Source organism: Lycorma delicatula, chromosome 6 (genome assembly GCF_047948215.1).
Source record: "Lycorma delicatula isolate Av1 chromosome 6, ASM4794821v1, whole genome shotgun sequence".
Lineage (NCBI taxonomy): Eukaryota > Metazoa > Arthropoda > Insecta > Hemiptera > Fulgoridae > Lycorma > Lycorma delicatula.
This window is the reverse complement of record NC_134460.1, coordinates 27,092,393-27,113,254: the sequence shown is the minus strand read 5'-3', so window position 1 is coordinate 27,113,254 and position 20,862 is coordinate 27,092,393. Positions and strand designations below refer to the sequence as shown.

General features: G+C 32.4%; 1 protein-coding gene across 2 annotated transcripts in view; it reads left to right on the top strand.

Annotated features, from left to right (window-relative positions):
* Positions 1–20,862, top strand: part of MESR3 (misexpression suppressor of ras 3) — a 309,084-nt gene that overhangs the window by 176,815 nt on the left and 111,407 nt on the right. For both annotated transcript variants that reach the window (XM_075369473.1, XM_075369474.1), the window contains one exon: positions 16,474–16,545. The gene's annotated coding sequence lies outside the window, so the exon portion shown is untranslated. The remainder of the gene's footprint in view (positions 1–16,473; positions 16,546–20,862) is intronic.

Below are 20,862 nucleotides of genomic sequence, written 5' to 3'. Positions count from 1 at the left end.
CACCCGGGGCCTTCTGGCCTTAATGGCTGCGGAAACTTCCGCTTCAGTGACTTGGTCAATTTCTAGAGGGGCGTCCTTCAACAGTGAGAAATAATCTACAAGAAAGGACTCCACCTCGGTTGTGTGCTCGTCGTTCGTGGCGGGAGGGGGGTTTGGAGTAAATTGCTCCTCCAAGGTGTCGGCGAAAACGTCGGCACTCTCCGCCTCCGAATATGCAAGAAAACCTCGCTGCCCCACAACCGGATGGCGAGGCTTTTTCCCTTCTCGCAGTCTCCTGTTCAACCTGAACACCGAAGAGATGTCGTCAGAGATCGAGGCGAGGTATTCGTTCCACGAATCCTCTCGATGGCTTGTCAACAGATGTTTCACCCTGTTCGTTTGATTATAAAAAGCCCGTTTATCAGCGGGGGACAGGGTGATTCGATATCTCCTCCTCAGTCGTCGGAGATATGAGGAGGGAGGTCGTTTCGAACAACTGCTCGAGTTTTTGCCGATGAACTGCCTGCCAGGGCCTCGGTCATTGACGACGTGACGCGCGCGACAGTGTCGTCGATTTCCTCCGGGGTGTTCAGGAGCTCAGGATTCACCGGCCTGTACTCCCGTTGGAGGGTCTCGTAGAACCTTTTCCAGTTAACTGACCTTCGGGGTATAGGTGGGCGATCTCGGCCGCTCCCTGCCTGTCCTAGTTGTAACAGGACAGGGGAATGGTCTGAGCTGAGGTCTTCTATCGTTTCAATCATGAACGGGAGGGTAACCCCCTTCATGACTGCGATATCCAGCACGTCAGGCCTCGCTCTGCCTGTTCGATGCACGTACGTGGGCACCTCAGGGCGTACGACGACCAAGCGGCGGGCTCTCGCCCTTTCGTACAGCAATCTGCCATTCGCGCTTGTCAGATTGCTGTTCCATGACACGTGTTTGGCATTGAGGTCGCCCATGAGTATCATGGGCCCATCCCAATTTTCCAGCACGGCATCCAGATCTGCGCCGGTTACAGCATCGTTCGGTTGCTATAAGCCGAAACCAGCCGATACATCGTGCCTAGATGCTCCACATGCACACACGTTTGTATGAAGAACAATGCGCGTATGCATGTGGCGTCTATGGACTAAAACCGCGGTTCCACCGGCGGTGTGGTGTCCGGGTCGTACTGGCCTATCCGTCCTATATGTGAAATAGTTCCGAAGGGTCAGTTGCTTGTTTGGGTTCAAGCGCGTCTCAGACATCACGTCTACCAGTAGATCCTCGGTCAGACGGCATAGTTCCTCCGTCCGGCCTACTACTGAGTTGGCGTTCCACTGCAAGAGTCTGTGGGTGGGCCTAATAACCATACCTAGACAGTATAGTCATGAGGCACTCTAATAGTGCCTCAGAGATTTAGAGACATATTTGCTGGCCACTCCTTCGGGCAGTCCAGCATTATCGGTGGGATTTTATCCCGCCTGACGGTAGCAGGCTGTGATGGGCCACATCAGCCTGTGAGGTGGCGGCTGCTGCAGCCCGCTACGTTTCTGGCGCCAGCCCCGCTTTCCACTCCTCCGACGGATAATTCCGGTAGGGAGAACGGGGTGGAGGCGGTCTTATTTTTCCTTCCATTAAGGAAGAAAAAAAATTAAAACTTAAATATGCGCTAATTATAAACTACACTTCCTGTAATAAACATAATACACAGAAAATAAAATTGGAAAGTTAATCTTTCCTGTTTTTAAAATAAAATTATTTTAAATATTATCACAATAGTCCTATAATAACAGACTATTAAACTAATTCAATATTAATGACTTTGTAAAAGTTCGCTTTACATGTTATAAAAGAATTGATGAAAGAAAGGATTATCCTAATCTTAACTGAATGGCCTGGAATTCAGGTAGCTGGCCGCCCCGCTGGTGCCCTAGCGGAACCCGTTCACATGGTAGGTGAAGCAGGTATAAACCGTAGACCCTGTGGGCTGCACTAACACACTCACAATTCAGAGCACAATAAAGATACAACCTTTCACCACAAGAGCCAAGGATGGAATCCCCCAAAGTGGCGTTGGGATGGTTGGTAAGGAATTTGGTATTTTGTTGTCGTGTCTGTCTCATTTCTTCTTGCTAACCGTATAACAGGCCAGTTAGTTCTGGAGAGAAATAGACGGGCGAGAGACAGACTGTTGTCTGGTGTTCTTTCTTCTTTTGGCAATGGTTTAAAAAGCTGGCTTTTTATAAGTTATGTAATGCTGACACAAATTTTAAAATTTCCCGTTTACCTAAATTACTCTATGTTCGTAAAATGTTAATTTAAAATGGAAAAGTTTGATCCTCATTTGACTTGAATTCACTCGTAGCGTGTTTATATATTGTGCCAATAGTTAAAGTTTTGAGACACGTACACCAAAATAATTATTTACGTTGATATTATTTATCAAAAAAAGTTATTACTGAAATTATTTTTTTTTTAAATATCTATATTTTAGTTGAAAAGATACATGATAATTTTTTCGTTTTTAAGGAAATGTAATTGGAAATAAGTTCCAGATTGTTTAAAACTATTTTCAAACATTAAATTTTCCTTACGGACTTTATCGCTACTTTTTTTAAAAGTTCTCAGCTGCCATTTTAGTTGCGTAGTTGGTAAGGATGCTTTTGATTATTAACCCAGAGGTCCTTTATTCATTTCCTGACATGCATTTTTACAATTAAATTAAAATGTCAATGCCTTCCATATCACGAAAAGTCGTTACAAAAGAAAGATTTTATAAATGCTATAATAATTCATTTTAAATTGTTTTCTTTGATTATGTCTAAGACTTATGGGTAATAATTTATATTCCTTGTAAAAAAAAAAGATTTGAGATTTGTTAATTTATGAATTGATTATGAAAAATAATCTTAAGGATTATTCATGAACAATCTTTTTTACGATCAGAATTTGTTATTGTTAAAAATATTATTTTTATCAAACCAGTGAGTGTTGTCTTCGTAAGAAAAAATTACGTGCAAATAAAATTTAAAAAAAAGAAAAAAAAATTTACATAGGAACTTTTTTGTAATACAGTTAGTTATTGAATTCCGTAATTTAATTATAATCGGTAATCTTACCGTGAAATTAAAAGTTATGTTTTATTTTGTTTAATTTGATACGGTCGTTTTGTTGTTCTGACTAGTTCAAGCAACCATACCAGACTCGATCAGTTTTAATACAATTACTGTTTTACCTACGTTGTATTTGTGGTTTCTTATATTTCCTTCTACAGGTCAGTAATGTTACGGCATGTGTTAACCTTGATCTTTCTAATGTGTTTGTTATGTCTTCTAGTTATTGTATATATTAGTTGTACGTCGGTGGCTATTATTTTTACCCTTGGGTTCATGTACTTTATGATCTATTACCTTGATTATGTAATTATTTTTCCATACTTGGTAAAGAGGTTGTAAGCGTCATATTTCATCCGCGTAAATTAACAATTTTTTTTTAAACACTTGTAAGTTGTGTTAACGTTTTTTTAAACAATAATTTCATATCTATATAATTTAATTGTGAAGAGGTTAATTTATTCCTGTTTCCTTTTGCCTCAATAAATCGTAATTGTGAACTTCCTCGTGTTTTAACTAATAATGTCGATAACAAAAAAAGTTTTAAATTTTTCATATGGCAATGTGGAGGCGACTTCCTTGGTAAAATATTCCGGAGGTAAACTAGTCCCCCGTTCGGATCTTCGGGTGGGGACTACTAAGGAAGGGGTCACCAGAAAATTAAAAAATAACATTCTACTAATCGGAGTGTGGAATGTTAAAGATGTAGTAGAAATAACGAAGATGGACCACTGAATGTGAAAATAGGAGGAGATAAGATTATGGAGGTAGAAGAATTTTGTTATTTGGGAAGTAGAATTACTGAAGATGGACGAAGCAGGAGCGATATAAAATGCCGAATAGCACAGGCAAAAAACGAGCCTTCAGGAGAAATATAATTTGTTTATATCAAAAATTAATTTAAATGTCAGGAAAACATTTTTGAAAGTATATGTTTTGAGCGTAGCTTTATACGGAAGTGAAACTTGGACGATCGGAGTACCTGAGAAGAAAAGATTAGAAGCTTTTGAAATGTGGTGCTATAGGAGAATATTAAAAATCAAATGGGTGTATAAAGTGACAAATGAAAAGGTGTTGCGGCAAATAGATGAAGAAAGAAGCATTTGGAAAAATATAGTTAAAAGAAGAGACAGACTTGTAGTCGCTTTAATATTGGAGGGACAGGTAGAAGGAAAAAATTGTGCGGGCAGGGAACGTTTGGAATATGTAAAATAAATTTTTAGGGATGTAGGATGTAGGGGGTTTACCGAAATGAAACGACTAGCACTACATAGGAAATCTTGTAGAGCTGCATCAACCCAGTCAAATGACTGAAGACAAAAACAAAATTGATATAAATACCACCTACAGAAATTTTGTTTATTCAACATTTAAAACTGCAACTTTTTTTAATATTTTTTTTAAATAATGTAATATACATTTTTACAAAAAAAAACCGATCACAAAATCATTCCAGCAATTTCCTCTTTCTTTTGATAATTTAGACTATCGCTTTATATCATTACCCATTTCAACCAAATATAAAGTAGCGGTGATAAAAAAATGTATTTTCAATCGAATAAACAATTTTTCGTTTAAAATATGTTTTTCCGATATCATCGGGAAGAAACATAGAACGGAACTACTAGAGGGATTTCTACAAATAGAAATTATCGATTCAAAGCAGTTTGAGCATATAAAGAAAAGAAAATAAAACAAACGTGCGAATCGAATTGAGGATCTCCTTTTTAAATTCGGCTAATAGAAAAAAAATATATAAATGTCAAGATTTAGTTTATATAAAGTATATATCCTATTTAAAATCCAAAAGTATTATTACTTGTACGAAGTATCCATTTTGGCCATCTCTGAATCCATTTTGACTAGTTTCGGCGTGACGTCTGTACGTAGTATGTACATACTTACGTATGTATCTCTATAACTAAAAAACAATTACCCGTAGAATGTAAAAATTTTGGCTTTAGGACTGTTATAACATCTAGTTGTACACCTCCCCTTTTGATTGCAATCGACGGGACCAAGAGTGTCCACGAAAACCCAAAATAAACAAAAATTGGATTTTGGACTTTTTCTTAATTGCAGTAATAAGTGCTTTAAGAGCACTCATTAAGAGCTTTTCAACGATATATCATAAGTGGTACTTATTTTCATTGGTTACTGCGTTATAGCCAAATAAAATTGTAATTAATGAAATATGTGGATCTTACAGAGGGAAGGCCATCGACTCGATTGTGACTTCAATTCCTTTTTTTTAACTTTAAAAATATTGATTTATTATTAATTATTAACTTCAGATTGTAAAAACCTTTTACACTAAATAATAATTCAATAATATCCCGTGGCAGTTCGTAGCTAAAATTAGTGAGGGTGCTGCTCCAGAAAATGTTTTACTGGACCTTTTCAAGGCCATGCATACAAATTTTCTATAAAATAAAAGAACAAAAAAAATTAATCAAATTGCATAGCTGTAAGCAGGATAATAATCTAATTCTACACTTGTATCATATTCAAGAGCATGGTACACGGTTATTAGGAACATTGTGTTTTAAAACCGTATTCGGTTTGACCTAATAAATGTCAATAAAGATAATATTTTTCACTATTACTAGATAATAATTTAATAAAATGTTCGCTTAAAAAGACTATAATCCAGTAGTGCTTAATTTAATTAATGTGCATAATGTGCACAGAAACAAATACATAATTAATGCTTACTAATTATCTTCTCTTACGTCCTTCCAGCGTGTTTTTGGACAGATTTGGCAATAAAAAATTTATATTCCGGTGGAAGGAATATGAAAACTAGAAAAGGGAACGTTCCAGACACACGCGGAGTAAAAATAAACTACCTTCCACCAGCACGTCAGGGTTGGAACTGTGGAAGCGTCAGTACTTTCTCCCTCGCAGCCTCACATGCAGCTTCCTATGTGCGCATGCGTACAACAGCCAAACACCGCTGGAACTGTGAAGTGCACAGTTACACACAGAGATTTTTGGTAAACTGGGGGATGGCTACTGACATTAAGCTTAAGGATTATATATTGTACAAGTATACAGAAAGAATTTTAAAAAAAGGACTCATTTTATTGAATGTTATCGATAATATCAAATAGAAATAGGTGGTGCTGCAGTTGTACAGGCCTATACGCAAGCCGCCACTTATAATAGCAATAAAAAAAAGACAAAACATCAGAAGTTATTAGTGAAATTAAATTTTATGTACTTTTAAAAATGTGCGTTTTAATAGGCGTGCAAGGAAGTCATGTGGTGTCCACACCAGATTTTATTTTATTTCCAACTACATTTGTATTATTTGTTAAAATTGAATTCACGTTCCTGGAAAATATAATGAATTCGATTTTTAAATCATTTAGAAATGGAAAACTCAATATTTTGGATTCTTATAAAAAAAAAATCTAAAATTTTTTCATCCGTTTTGATTAACGAAAATGTTCCAAGTAAAATTTGAAATTAGAGAATGCGGAATGTATCTTTTATCAAAGACAGAGTACAGCATTTAGAATGGGGTACAGAGTTAATTGGCGGTCATACATACATGTAGTCAGATAATGCCAATTTTTACGATCATTTACTAATGAATTCCATCATTATTCAAGAAAACGTATGTTATTAAATCTCAGATATCTATGGAAAAAAGTGGCTTCATCTTTTGAAATTCTATTCTTAGAACATAAATTTATTTCTTTTTTCAATTTTACTTAAGTATTTTGAAACCATCTGTTTGTAACACATGTCTCACTGTCTCATTAAGAACCGTTCAAAAATATTAAAAATTTATCGTTGAATTGAATCTAATTTTATTGTTGTTTAATTGATACGTTACTGAAAGAAAGATATTTTAGAGAGGATCTGTATATGGATTTAAAATACAAAATTAAAAAAAACCTAATTTAATTTTAGGCATTCTGATATACACGAGGCGATGGGTTGAGATTTTATTAACATCCTGTTTGTATGTAATAAACACATGTATGAACACGTGTGAATTAACTGAGGTAAGGGCCCATTGTCTGAAGATGGACCCCCCTACGTCCAACTTATACTGCAGAACGGATGCAGCTATTGTCCTCGTACGTGCAGATATTTGAAGCAAGGACAAAAGAGCAGTCATTTCTTCCCCAGCTGATACGTGTTATAACTAGAGAAGGGGTTGTATGTTTTGATGTTTGACATCGGAAATGGAGTCGTGTACACGTACTTGAAAGCGTATTGCTTACATTTTTCTAATGTGCTTCTGAGTGTAATGTGAAAAAAATTATTTTTGTTATGATTATACATTGAATAAATTCAGTTACATTCGTTTTTTCTATAAAAAGATTTTTTGTAGCTAATAAAACATAAATAAAATTTAATTGATTAATCAAAAAAAAAATCTTATGTGAACACCACATGACTTCCTTGTACGCCTATTAAATTTCATATACTCGTACACATTTTTTTTTTTAAATGAAAAGTACATAAAGTTTTATTATATTAAACCTTCTGATATTTTTTTATTTTATTGTTATTATTGAATTATTATTTATTGTAAAACTTTTTTTTACAATCAGAAGTTAATAATTACTAATAATACAATATATTTAAATTTAAAAAAGTAAACAAAAAAATAGGAGATGAAGTTAGATTTGAGCCGATGTTCCTTCCTCTTGTAAGATCCATATATTTCATTAATTAAAATTTTATTTAGCTATAACTCTGGAACCAATGAAAATAAGTATCACTTATGATATATCGTTGAAAATCAACGAGAGCTTATTACTGCAGTTAAGAAAAAGTCCAAAATCCATATTTTTTGTTTTTTTTTAACTTTTTAGGACATTTTTGGTCCGGTCAATTGCAATCAGAAGAGGAGGTGCACAACTAGATATTACAACAGTTCTAAATCCAAAATTTCAACATTCTTCGACTAATCGTTTATGAGTTATGCAACATAAATAAGTACGTACATACAGACGTCACGCCGAAACTAGTCAAAATGGATTCAGGGATGGTCAAAATATATAATTCCTTTGAAATATGAAAACTGAAATTTTTCGCGATCACAATATTTCCTTTACTTTGTACAAGAAATTAAAAAACTCCTTTGCTCTCTTAGATTCAAGGAAGAAAACTTTTCTTTTCTTTTCTTAATGTATATATACTTTGTATCTCTATTTGATAAAATATCCTTCTAGTTATTAATGATCTGCTCTTAATGATTTGTCCATATTTTGCCATTTTTTTATTTTTTTTATTTCGAAAGTTTTGTATAAATCTATATAAAACTATCCCCTGCGGCTTCGCACTCGTATTTATAAGAATGTAGCCTGTAAAATAAAATAAGTTTTTTCCTATAAAAAAAGTTCATCTAAATTAGTGCAGTAGTAATAGCGAAATAAAGAAATTTTTACCTTTCGCAAATTGTATAAATATTTCTAAAATTGTATAATTTCTTCATTTTTCGTAACAAATTAACGTTTGATGTTTGTTTTTTTTAGCTTATTTGTTTCTCTATAAAAAAAAGAAAGAAAGTAAAAAAAGATTCGTCGAAATCAATAAGATTTTTAATTAATGAAATATTTGGATCTTACAAGAGGAAACATCGGTTCAAATTCTACTTCGTCTCCTTTTTATTTTTTAAATTTTATTATATTGATTTATTAATAATTATTAACCTCTGATTTAAAAAAAATTACAATAAATAATAATAAAAAAAATATATGAAAAAGTATTAGAAGTTATTAATGAAATAAAATTTTATGTACTTTTCATTTTAAAAAGAAATGCGTTTAATTTTAATTTAATAGGCATGCAAGGAAGTCATGTGGTATCCACATCAAATTTTTTTAAATATGATAAAATAAAAAGAGGTATCATAATGTAACAAAATATGTTTCAAACAGGAAAGTTTTACTTATTTCTTCAGGTTATGAATGTTTTTTTGTCTCTACGGACAGGCCTTCAAAGATCACCCAACACGGTGTCATTTTTCATGTATAGTAGTTTCTTTCTTTTTTCGAGAGATTTCTTCATTCTTTCGAATTATTTAGATCTTCATTCTTCAGTCCATTCTCCTCTGTTGAGTTTTTTCATTTCACCTATAGAAACCTTTAATTCAAAAGATCTCATTCTATTCTTTTCGATCTATTTTTTTTTGTTGTAATATTGGATTTTTCGAGTTCTTCTTTTATCTGTTTAATATAGCTACTTTGACTTTTGTAGTTCAAGATTTTATTGAAAATTCGTTTTTTTAGCCTTGATTGATTCACTTGTATGGCCGTAGAATTTTAGTCGCCGTTTTCTTAATGTTACTTGCAGGTCATTAATTTTATCGTTTATCTCTTTATCTAATCTCAGTCTGTAGCCTTTCTTGGACCATAGAAAAATTCTTCAAATCCTTCTTAAAAATTTTATTCTATTTTGAGTAAATGTTCTGTTCCAGTTAGATTTGTAGTTTACATGCCGTACAAGATACTGGTCTTACAGCTGTGCTAAATGCCTTAATGTTAAATTTATAGAAAGGTTCTTGTTATTACAAATATTTTTTGTGTAAACGTTTAGTAGTTATAATTTGTGTTTTATGATCTCAATCACTAGTTTATCTGTTCGTTCTTTCTAATTATTTCTAAAGATATTTAAAATAGTCCGTGATCTTAATTTTGCGATACCATGTTTCTGTTGTCTTTTTGGGATATTTACTGGCTTATCATTTCTGTTTTTGAAAAGAAGATCTGCAAGCCGGTTTTTTTTCAGCTATTTCTTTCAAGTGATTAATTTGGTTGATTTTTTCTTGTTCTGATTCTGCAAGAGTACTAAGATATAGGCAAATGCTAGACGTTAAATCTTGACGTTCTGATTTTTTGTTCCTATTTTTACACTTGAGTTATTATTCTCCAATAAGGTTTTCATGATTTAACGGAAAACCAAGTTGAAAAGCGTTGGTGAAAGACCATCTCGTTGTCAGAATGACTGATATCAGGCTCATAAAACAATTTTAAACTACATTTACAACAAAAAAGCAAATAAAAGGACCTCAGCTGTTCAAAAATACCTAAAAGAAATGAAAATATGTGAAGAAATAATACAGAACCATTTTTAGATAACTGGTACAAGATTTCAAGGATTTCTAAGAGAAGAAGAAAAAAGAAACTGAAGACTGGTCTGAACAGAAAAAGAGAAGATAAAAAACAAAGTGAAAGAATGAAGAACTATTGGACGACCAAGTAAGAGAACGATTAAAGGAAAATGAAATTAATACAAAATTTTGCTTCACATGATCACCAGTCAGTCAAACTAAAAAAAATTCTGCGTAGTTCTGCGCAAGAAGACTTTTATTTTGCTTCCTTTTGCCCCGCTCAAACATTATGACCCTTAAAGTATGTAACCCTACCTGAACACGCTGAACAATAATGCTAACAATAGATACATCAGATAAAGAAACGTTCCAACATGCAGCATAATATTGAACCACGCTTCTAACGCGCCCCGTTCTAATCTTTTCGACCTTGAATTGAGCGTAACTCAAGAATAACTTAACCAGTCATCATCAAATTTTTACATGTACATACTACTACAGTATATTTAAATTTCAATGAAATTTATACAGTAGTTTTGGAGATTTTCGAGTAAAAAAATATTCTACACAGAACTTTATATAAATATATATAAGAAAACCACAATCTAAGTGAATGGTATTTTCGTTCTCCTCATACCTCAAAACGTAAAGAAAATTCAATTTCACCCTCTTCCACCATGAGACCGTAAAGAATATCGTACTTTTCTTCAAAAAGTCTATAAAAAAGAAGTGTTTTATGATCCTGTGAAATCGTAAACTATTGCTGACAAATAATAATAAATAGTAAATGAAATCTGATATATGATACACTACAAGTAATTTATCCATCGTTAACTTCTTTTGAAAAGGGAAAGGACTAACTACTTGTCCTGAAATAATTATATTTATTTGCATATAACATATTTATCCAAATACATGTCTTTTTATTTCCTCTACAGTCTTGAAGTAGCATATATAATGCATTTTTTCACAACGAAATTAATCTACATTAAGAGACTCAAAATTAATTATGGCTTTGATGAATGTAAATCCCTTAGATATACTTTTCGTAAATTTAAAATATGACTACCCTCGATTTTTTAAAACTGTTATGAAGCGTGAATTATTCTACTACAGATTCATTGACGATGATGTAAAATAACTAATATAAGTATTCGCTATACTTGTATCTATTGCGTAAATTCTTATCATATTTCCGTTGCGAGAGGTAAATTATATACAAACGAAGTGATAATAAAATCATGTTGAAAGCGTGATATTTACATATTATGATGAAATTTAAAAAATGAATTTGGCTGATAACATTTTTTTTTCCTGTTTAGCCTCCAGGAATCACCGTCAGGTATTACTTCAGAGGATGATATGTATGAGTGTGTAAGTGAAGTGTACAGTCTCAGGTAGACCATTTCTGAGATGTGTGGTTAATTGAAATCCAACCACAAAAGAACACCGGTATCCACGATCTAGTATTCAAATCCGTATTAAATGTAACTGCCTTTACTAGGATTTGTACGTTGGAATCTCGACTTCGAAATCAGTTGTTTTGCGAAGATGTGTTCACCACTAGTCCAACCCGGCAGGTTTATAAAAATATCTTACATCAGTGTTATAATAATTTGCGATTGGTTGAAGATAAAACCTGGGAACGTGATACTGAGTATACGAACACTTAAACTATTAGAGAAAGATTACTTAATTCAAAATCAATGTAAATTATTGTATCCTATTTTTGACAGTTCTTTTTTTGATAATTATTTTGTCATTTGTTATGTTAAATTATGTAATTTAAATTTTTAAATGTTCTGTTTGTAGGATAATAAAACAGTGTTGTACAAAGGGTAATTTTTTTATGCTTATGATTTTTTTCGATGGTGTTATACAGAGATGCAATTTTCTTAAGTTGTTGTTGAATCATTTATTTGCATTATTAATGGTGTAGCGTGATGATATTTTGTGGTCGGAACATCTGACCAGACTCTTACTAATGATAAATTACATTATGAGTAGTATCTAGTTGTAGACGTGCGTGACTAGAAACCGCCAAGTCCTAAGGATAGTTGCTTGTATTGCAATTTTAATTTTAAATCGCTTGATGTATCTTTAATTTTTTTAAGTGAATTTAAACTATTCTGATAATTTATGAGATAACTATTTTTAAATTTCTTTTTTTCTGTGTCTGCTATTTTTACTCTAAGAACAATTTTGTTGTCAGTCCTGTTCATTATAACAATTATGATTTCATAAAAAAGTTCGATGTAATAATTTAAAGAGGTTTATAATTCTTAACAATTGCAACTTTTTAATTTCTAGTGATAGATTTTAATTTTTTACGGAATTGAAGTCACTTTGTTTGTCTAATTTAAAACTCGTCTGTTAAGTAAAGATCTAACCTCTAAATATTCTGAATATTTATTATGGGTTTACTTTTAAAAAAATCTTCATTTTATATTTATATGTTTTGCTTCAGATCTTAAGGAACCTCAGATAAAGAAACTCTAAACTGAGATCTGAACAAACTCAGATCCCCCTGTTTCGTTTTTCTACATCTGAAAAGTCTATACTGCAAACTTCTTTTTTTAGTGAATTTTATTCACAAATGTCTCGGATCAAAGTTTGGAGCTCTTATGTTCTGCTCAGATATATAGTATTAATGACTTCTTTTGGCAAATTTTACAGAAAGAAATATTTAAAAAGAAAATTAATCATCTATGTCCATAAATATATAAAATATATAAATTTCTATCAGAGTTAGATTTACTAACTATATTATAATTTAATAGTAAATTAATTTAATTATTAATGTAAAATAGAATTTACGAGTGTTGTAATTCTAATTTGACATATTCCTAAAGGATAACGAATTTCAGTTATTGCTCATATCTCTCAATTTCTTTAACACAGAAACTTGGAATTTGGAAACGTGTGTATTCTTGGAATAATGCATGTGAAAGCGATACCAATTAATTTTTGACTTAAAATAATTGTTTGATATGATGGGGAGACAACCCCTCCAAATCGGGAATACTATGTATTTTGCTTCCGCAATTTTTTCAAATCCTTCACAGCTGTCTTTAACTATGTAAAATATTTTATGTATTTGACATAAATATATTCCTAATGTATACGTTGTAATCTAACTACTGAACAATATGCAACAACCCCGCGGCGCAATGAAATGAGGACAATATATATGAAATGTAAACGAGATGCAGTCTTGTACAGACTCCGGCCAACCATTCCTGTGAGACGTGTGGTTAATTGAACCTCAACCATTAAAGCATACTGGTATCCACTGTCTAGTATTCAAGACCGTATAAAAGCAACTAACTTTTACTAGGATTTGAACCTCAAAACTTTCGACTTCAAAAATCAGTTGTTAAACAACTGTTTTGCGACGACGAGTTAATCACTAGACCAGCCCGTCTAAAAATATGTTTGAAAAAAGATTGTTTATATTTTTACATAGAAGTATTATATTGAATTAGCTATAATTCATTCACTACTTTATCTTTATTATTAGTTTAACTGATATTTATTTTATTAAATTACTTCATTTGCTTGATAAAATCTATGAAAAAGTATAATTTATTGTATAATTTCATGCGATGCTCTAATACTGTTATTTTAATTAATAATTACAGAATTTTTTTATTTAATTATCATTTTTATGGATGCGCACATATATTGTAGCTATATTTAGTAATTAAAACGTGAAATGTATTTTTCTTTTTTTGCAACGTAATAAAATGTGATATTCCCTTAAAATAATGAAGATAGTTAAGTAAAATTTATGAAAAACATATAAAACATAATTAATTTAAATTTCTGTTTTGTGGAATAGATTAAAACAATCAGTTTAAATGCTGCATATCACTGAAAAAGTATGAAAAACAATTTTGTTTTATTCTGCATGCTTTTTAAATTATTCAATTTCGTTCGGTTACCGATTCCTATATCTATTACATAATAAATACCACCTCTACAAAAATACAGAAAAGAAGTTTCTATGAAAGTTGTTTCAATCTTTATTTGCTTATTTTTTTTTTAATCTAAAACCGTTTCGTTTATAAAAAAATACTTTAAAAGTATTTTATTCTTCTTGAAATCTTTCTCTAAAATTCCCTTAGAAGAATGGAACATTCGTTTAAAAGTAAAAATTAATATTTCCAAGGAAAATTTTTAAAAGTGTATTTTTTCTGTAGAAACACTTTAATAATTGCATCCTAACCGTGTAAATCAGAAAAATATGTTTACATAAAACATGAGAGAAATGTAGAAGATAGTTCAACAATTTTTTTCATAATCCCTTTTAATTTTTGTTCGTAAGATCTACCTATATTTCATCCATAGTAGTAAATACAATTTTTTTAATAAAAAGGGATTGAAGCCTCAGTTCAAAGTGAAAAAATCCTTTTTAATTGACTATTTGCTGACGATACTGCAATTCTTGCTGTCCACGAAAATCCGACTACTGCGTCTCGTCGTTTTATTCAAGATTTTATCACTCTCCTCGAATCGTGGCTTATATGTTGGAAAATAAAAATAAACGAAACAAAATCGAAGTACGTCACGTTCACCCTTCGTAAGGAAACTGTCCTGTTTCTATCTTCAATGTTCCGATTCCGAGATATCAAGACTGTAAATATTTCATCTTGATCGACGACTTATTTGGGCGAAACATATCACTTCTAAGCGGAAACAATTGGATCTCAAGTTTAAACGCATGTACTGGCTGATAGGACACAAGGACATTGATCTCATGCTTCAGCAGAAAGTAAATTATTGATTTTTAAAGCCTGTTTGGACTCACGGGCTTGAATTGTGGGGTACAGCGTGCAACTTCAGTATTGACATACTTGAACGCTACCAAATAAAAACACTGCGGAAAATGCTCGACATACTCTGGTACATAAATAATAGCCTTATATATAATGATCTTAAGTTGCGAACCGTTCGGCAGGAAATCTCTCTGGTCAGCCTACGGTATCAAAATCGTTTGAATCGGACCCGAATTATTTGGCGGTCAATTTATTAGATAACACGATCAGTGATTTTTTAAGATTGCTGAGAAACAATATTCTTGGTTTGTCTTATCGTTTCAGTTAGGTGACTTTATGGTCTACCCGTACGGAGTGCTCTTCTATTACATTAAGTCACAAGCCGCTGGATCTGTGGCAACTTAATATTAGTTCAAATACATCTTATTTACTTATTGTTCAATTCTCCTGATGAACAGATTGTAAAGTTGCTGTGTCGTTATAACAAAAAAAAAAAAATTGACTGTTGAATATTTTACGGGTTTTAATTTTTTCTTTTACAAAAATTCATCCTGAATGAATTGATGACAAAACTATAATATGTGTCAATGAAATTGCTTTTAAAAATTATTTACGACTTAAAATTTAAACATTACATTTAGGGTTAATACTGTTAATACAGTTAGGTTTCATATCACAAGTTTCGTAAATGTTTTTTTTTTATTAATATTATGGATATTCAGAAAGTAAGTGCTGTTTAAGACAGTCTCGGCAGAAGTGCTGAGCTTATCATTTCACGCATTTGGACTGACTTCATGCTTTAACAAACCGCCAATGCTAATACAAAAACTAAACAATAAAAGTGTTAACGTTTGCTTTTTGTGTTTACAATTTTGAAAGGCAATCAAGGAACATGCCGACTGTGAAATACGAACTTTATATGTTTTTGTTTTTTTTTTTAATACAAGAAGCTTAAAACTGGCCGAAATACTTTGTCGGTTATTTAAAATGAGTGATGGAATGGTAGTTTTGTACAGTATTACAAGAATAAACTATTAATAGGAAATAGCTGTTTATTCGTTTTGATAAGAATAATTACTCTATATACATAACTACTTTTAGAGATTTCAAGGATAATTAATTGACTTAAATATTAGGATACTTTGTGGATTTTAAATTGACCCATAAGTACTCCCTTGATGAAGAGTCCATCTATTTATTTTCCAACCCCGATTGGTATCATCTGTATTTTTGTAGTTTTCAGGTCTTCTTCCATACCATCCAGCCTTTCAACCTGCGTCCGTTTGTCCATTCGTCAGTTTTTACCATTTGGTCGTATTTTAAAAATGTCTTACTTCCTCTCACTACGTGACCGTACCAGATAATCTTCTTGCTTTAATTATTATAATTTCAATAACTGGAATCTTATGAGTTACATTTACTTTACGGTTTTTTTTTTTTTTTGCTTTTTTATTTATTTTAAATCAACTGTTTATAGAACTAATAAAGTGTTATGATTTAAGTAACGTAATTAATTAAATCATTCTATGTTTGATTTTGTTTGCAGGTCCAGTATCTGACAGCAGTTAGCTGATTATCAGCTATTTTTGAAATTCCGACATTCTGCTCAGACACGGCGGTAAGAATTTATATTTCTCTATATTGGTCGAATAAATGTTTACTTTCTTCCTATTAGATTAATGTAAAATATGCATATTTTTATGATGTCAGGAAGATAACTTTACTCTGATGGTATTAACCAAGAAAAATATGACGAAAAACAACAAATATTTAAACTGAATAACGCAAAATCGTTAATCATTTATCTGTAGCTTCCATCCAACATAAAGATCTCCTTAGGAATTATAGGCTTGATAGGTGTCTGAATAAAGGCCTGAAATTATCCTTTGGATAGGATTGTCTGTCTTGTGCTGCGTTTTCTCCATTAATAGATCATCCTTTCGCTATTTTTTCCTTTCCTTTATCCCTGAATTTTTTTTCCTTCATTTGGGTTGTGTTTATATAAGTCAGTTCATATTAGAATCGTGCTAAGGTAGAGTTTGGGCATGTTTAATGATGTAATGGCAAGCTATCTGCAACTGTTTTCTCTTAGGTGCAGAGAAAAATAATTCTATTGCACAAAATTAAACCTGGTTTCATTTTTTTTAAATTGAAGGACAATTTTTATTTAATCGACTTTGTATTACGGTCATTAAATTTATTATCTTCATTATGCCTAATGAAATTTTTAATCGTAATCATTATTTATTGGTCATTATTATAACTAATTTATATTATGATTTACTATATTAATTGGCTAATTTATGTTAAAATTATTAACTAAATTGTTTTGCAATAATCATAAAATTTTTATAACCATTTATAAAATTATGCATTAAGTAAATGTCATAAAATACTTGTATATATTCATTTTTTACTTATTTTATGACACGTTTGCAATTTAAAGTAAGATTATATGCCACTTATCAAATTAATAATGTTCCGGTTTATTCTGCTGTTTATGTTGGTTTATTATTATGTTGCAATTGGATGTGATCGTTAATGTCAAGTGGTAAATTATGTTAAAAAATTACGATACTAACCATAATTAAAAATAATAATAATAATAATAAAAAATTGTTTTGTATTCTATTTGAATGTACAGAGCGTTCGGAAAGTCACTGAGCAGTATGGTTAGGATTATGTGGTGCATTCTGTTCCTTCGCCGTTGAGTTGGTTGCCCTGTGGGTTCATTGAGCGTTGCTCAATAATAAACCACGACGTCAACTGTAAACTTGTGAATAACGTGCTTCATTTCGTTTCGTTTATCGCAATCAATATTTGCGAGAAACGTAACTGTTCTTTCGGTAGAAGAACGCATTTTCTCTCATATTTCGTGAGGGTGGCAAGTATACTGATTTCGTGAAACACAAGTTTTCTGAAAAGTTTCATAATACTCCTGTTCCTTACCGCAATGCGGTTCGAAATATTGTCCAAAAATGTCGGAAAACAGGCTCTATTAAAGACCTGATCGAAGCGGAAGACCATCTAAACTAAACGAACAGAAGCTGCTTGATATTTTGGATGCTATGGCCGAAAGTCTATCAAAGTCAACGCGTAAGTTAGCGCAGCAGCAAGACATCGAACTTGATACCGCAAATAAAGCTGTAAGAAAAGAACTGAAACTTCTCCCCTCTAAAGTAATGTGTGTTCAAGAATTGAAACCTACAAATCATGCCAAAAGACTAAATTATTTTCAGTGATTTAAACATTTTATTGATCAAAATTTCGTAGGCTTCCTCGATATTATGTTCGAAGATATGTATATTTGAAGCTTGGTTTCATCTGGGAGGGTATATTAATTCACAAAATACACGACATGGAGGGTTGATAACCTTTTCTTCTTCTTCTTCTTTCTTTTTCCTGTTTAGCATCCGGGAATTACCGTTCAGGTATTATTTCAGAGGATGAATGAGAATGATATGTATGAGTGTAAACAAAGTTTAGTCTTGTACAGTCTCAGTTCAATCATTCCTGAGATGTGTGGTTAATTGAAACCCAACCACCACCAAAGAACACCGTATCCACGATCTAGTATTCAGATTAGTATAAAAATAACTGTCTCTCTACTAGGACTTGAACGCTGGAACTCACGACTTCCAAATCAACTGATTCGGGTTGTCAATCCCCCAACCCGTGGGTTGGGGGATTGACAACTTTTTTTCTGTCTTCTAATCCTCCCCTAGTTCGAATAAGCGGGTGAGCATTCCCGAATGTGCTCAATCCAGGGGAGTGTTCTTTCGCCTCCACAGGCCTTACCGCCCCCGAGAATGTACAAGATTACACTTCATTTACACTCATACATATCATCCTCTTTCGTCCTCTGAAGTATTATCTGAACGGTAATTACCGGAGGCTAAACAGGAAAAAGAAAGAAGGCCTTACCGCCCACCTGCTATATTTCCGGCACAGCAGGTCGGCCCATCGAAACTGAAACTAATCCATTTACTCTTTCGTATACCTCAGCCACGGGAGGCGGGGGCTACCGGACCCGGCGATGCCGTTCGCAGCACCCCTTGCCCCACAACCTCGGGTTTTTTTTTTGCGCGTTCACTACCTTGACCGCAGTAACGGAGATAACCGTACCCGGCTATGCTGTTCCCGGGGCTCCGCCACTACATTCTCGGTATCTTCCATCTTCCATTCCGCCTTGTTTGAGTCCATCAGCACATCAGCACAAGACTTATACAGCCAACCTCTCCTCTCCAATCTATCTTGTGAAATCCTGTCCTTTTCTTGTCAGGATAACCGCAACTAACTTCTCAATTTACTTCAAGCGGGGGGTTGACAACTAATCCCCATGAATTACACGAACAATTTTTACACGAAACGAAAATTGAAGTCTGGGTCGGTGTGAGTTGAACGTCCATTATGGGTCCGTTTTTTTTTTAAATAGAATTAATAGTGATCGTTATTGTGCTGTTTTAATAAACTCATTGGATTAGTTAGTTAACAGATCTGAAAATCAATCACGGTTGGTTCCAACAAGAGGGCGCCACAGCACACACAGCTAACAGATCTATGACCTGTTAGCTGTGTACATTTTTTTCACAAAATTTTTGGTGAACAAATCATTTCGAGTGGTTTGTGGCCTGCAAGGTCGCCCGATCTGACTCTTTCAGATTACTTTCTATGGGGGGCAATGAAACAATCAGACCACGCACGATTGACGAACTAAAAACCTCAATAACGGTGTACGTACGAGACATTCCAGTACATTTGCTGGTTGAAGTGTTTGAAAACAATTTGGAACGTGTGCAGTGTTGTATTGATTTTGAGGTGGTCATTTTTAATAGCTTTTTTAAATTATTCCAGTTATTGTAATATCCTTTTCTTTAAAATAATGAAAGAATGATACAATATAATAATTAAGAAAATTTCGTCATTAGAGTTCCACAATTCCTGTGCACAGAAGCTTTCCGAATTCATTGTATTCGATTTTATGCTCTTTTGTAAGCATTTAAATAAAAATGGGAAAAACATAAAAAGAATCACTACCCACCATAAAACACTTTTGAAAATCTTATGAATATTTATTAAAAGATTAAAATTCTCTGTACACCAGTAAGTTTTACTTAAACGTTGTTGAATTCCAAACTTTAAGTAGATCCGCGTATTCTGAGTTACAGTTATATATTCAGTCGGTGTATTGCATATATAAATACTTGCATGTACATATCTATTGAATATTAGGTTAATTAAATCATTGCACTATTTAGTAATTATAATTAAATATCCGCTTAGTAAATAAATTAACATTAGAAAAACTAATATTCCAGAAGCGGCAGGATTTTTTTAATTTTTGTTATTACATTTTTGGCTAAGAATGGACGAAATAAACAAGATTCAAAATCAAAACGCATAATACAGAAAATGATTGTTTAAAGTAAAAAAAAAAAAAATTCAGATATGTGCTACTAAAAAACACAGATTTAAAAATTATAATGAATTCTTAAAAATATTTATGAGGAATGTGCGATTAATGGTTGTGAAAGATGAACAATTGAAAATCACAAAAAGAAAGAACAGAGGATTTTAAAATATGGTATTTGGCGGAGTGGTAGCGTCTCGACCATTCATTCGAGGTCCCGGGTTCGAATTCCGGTCAGGCAAGGCATTTTCATACGCTACAAAATTCCATTTCCATATCCCACGTACAAACTTCAAGCTTATGTAGCTATATCATCAAGCAAAAAATAAAAAATAAAAGAATTGAAGAGGGTTTAAAATATTTGAGAAATAACTTTTTTAAGAAATATAGTAATGAAATCCAATTTTCTAAATATTTAAGTAGATTTAAGATTATTAAAATTTGTTATTTAGTTTGATAAATGTAAAAACTGATTCCTTTTTTTCATGAAGGTTTATTTATTTTTTTAAGAGTACTAAATTTTAA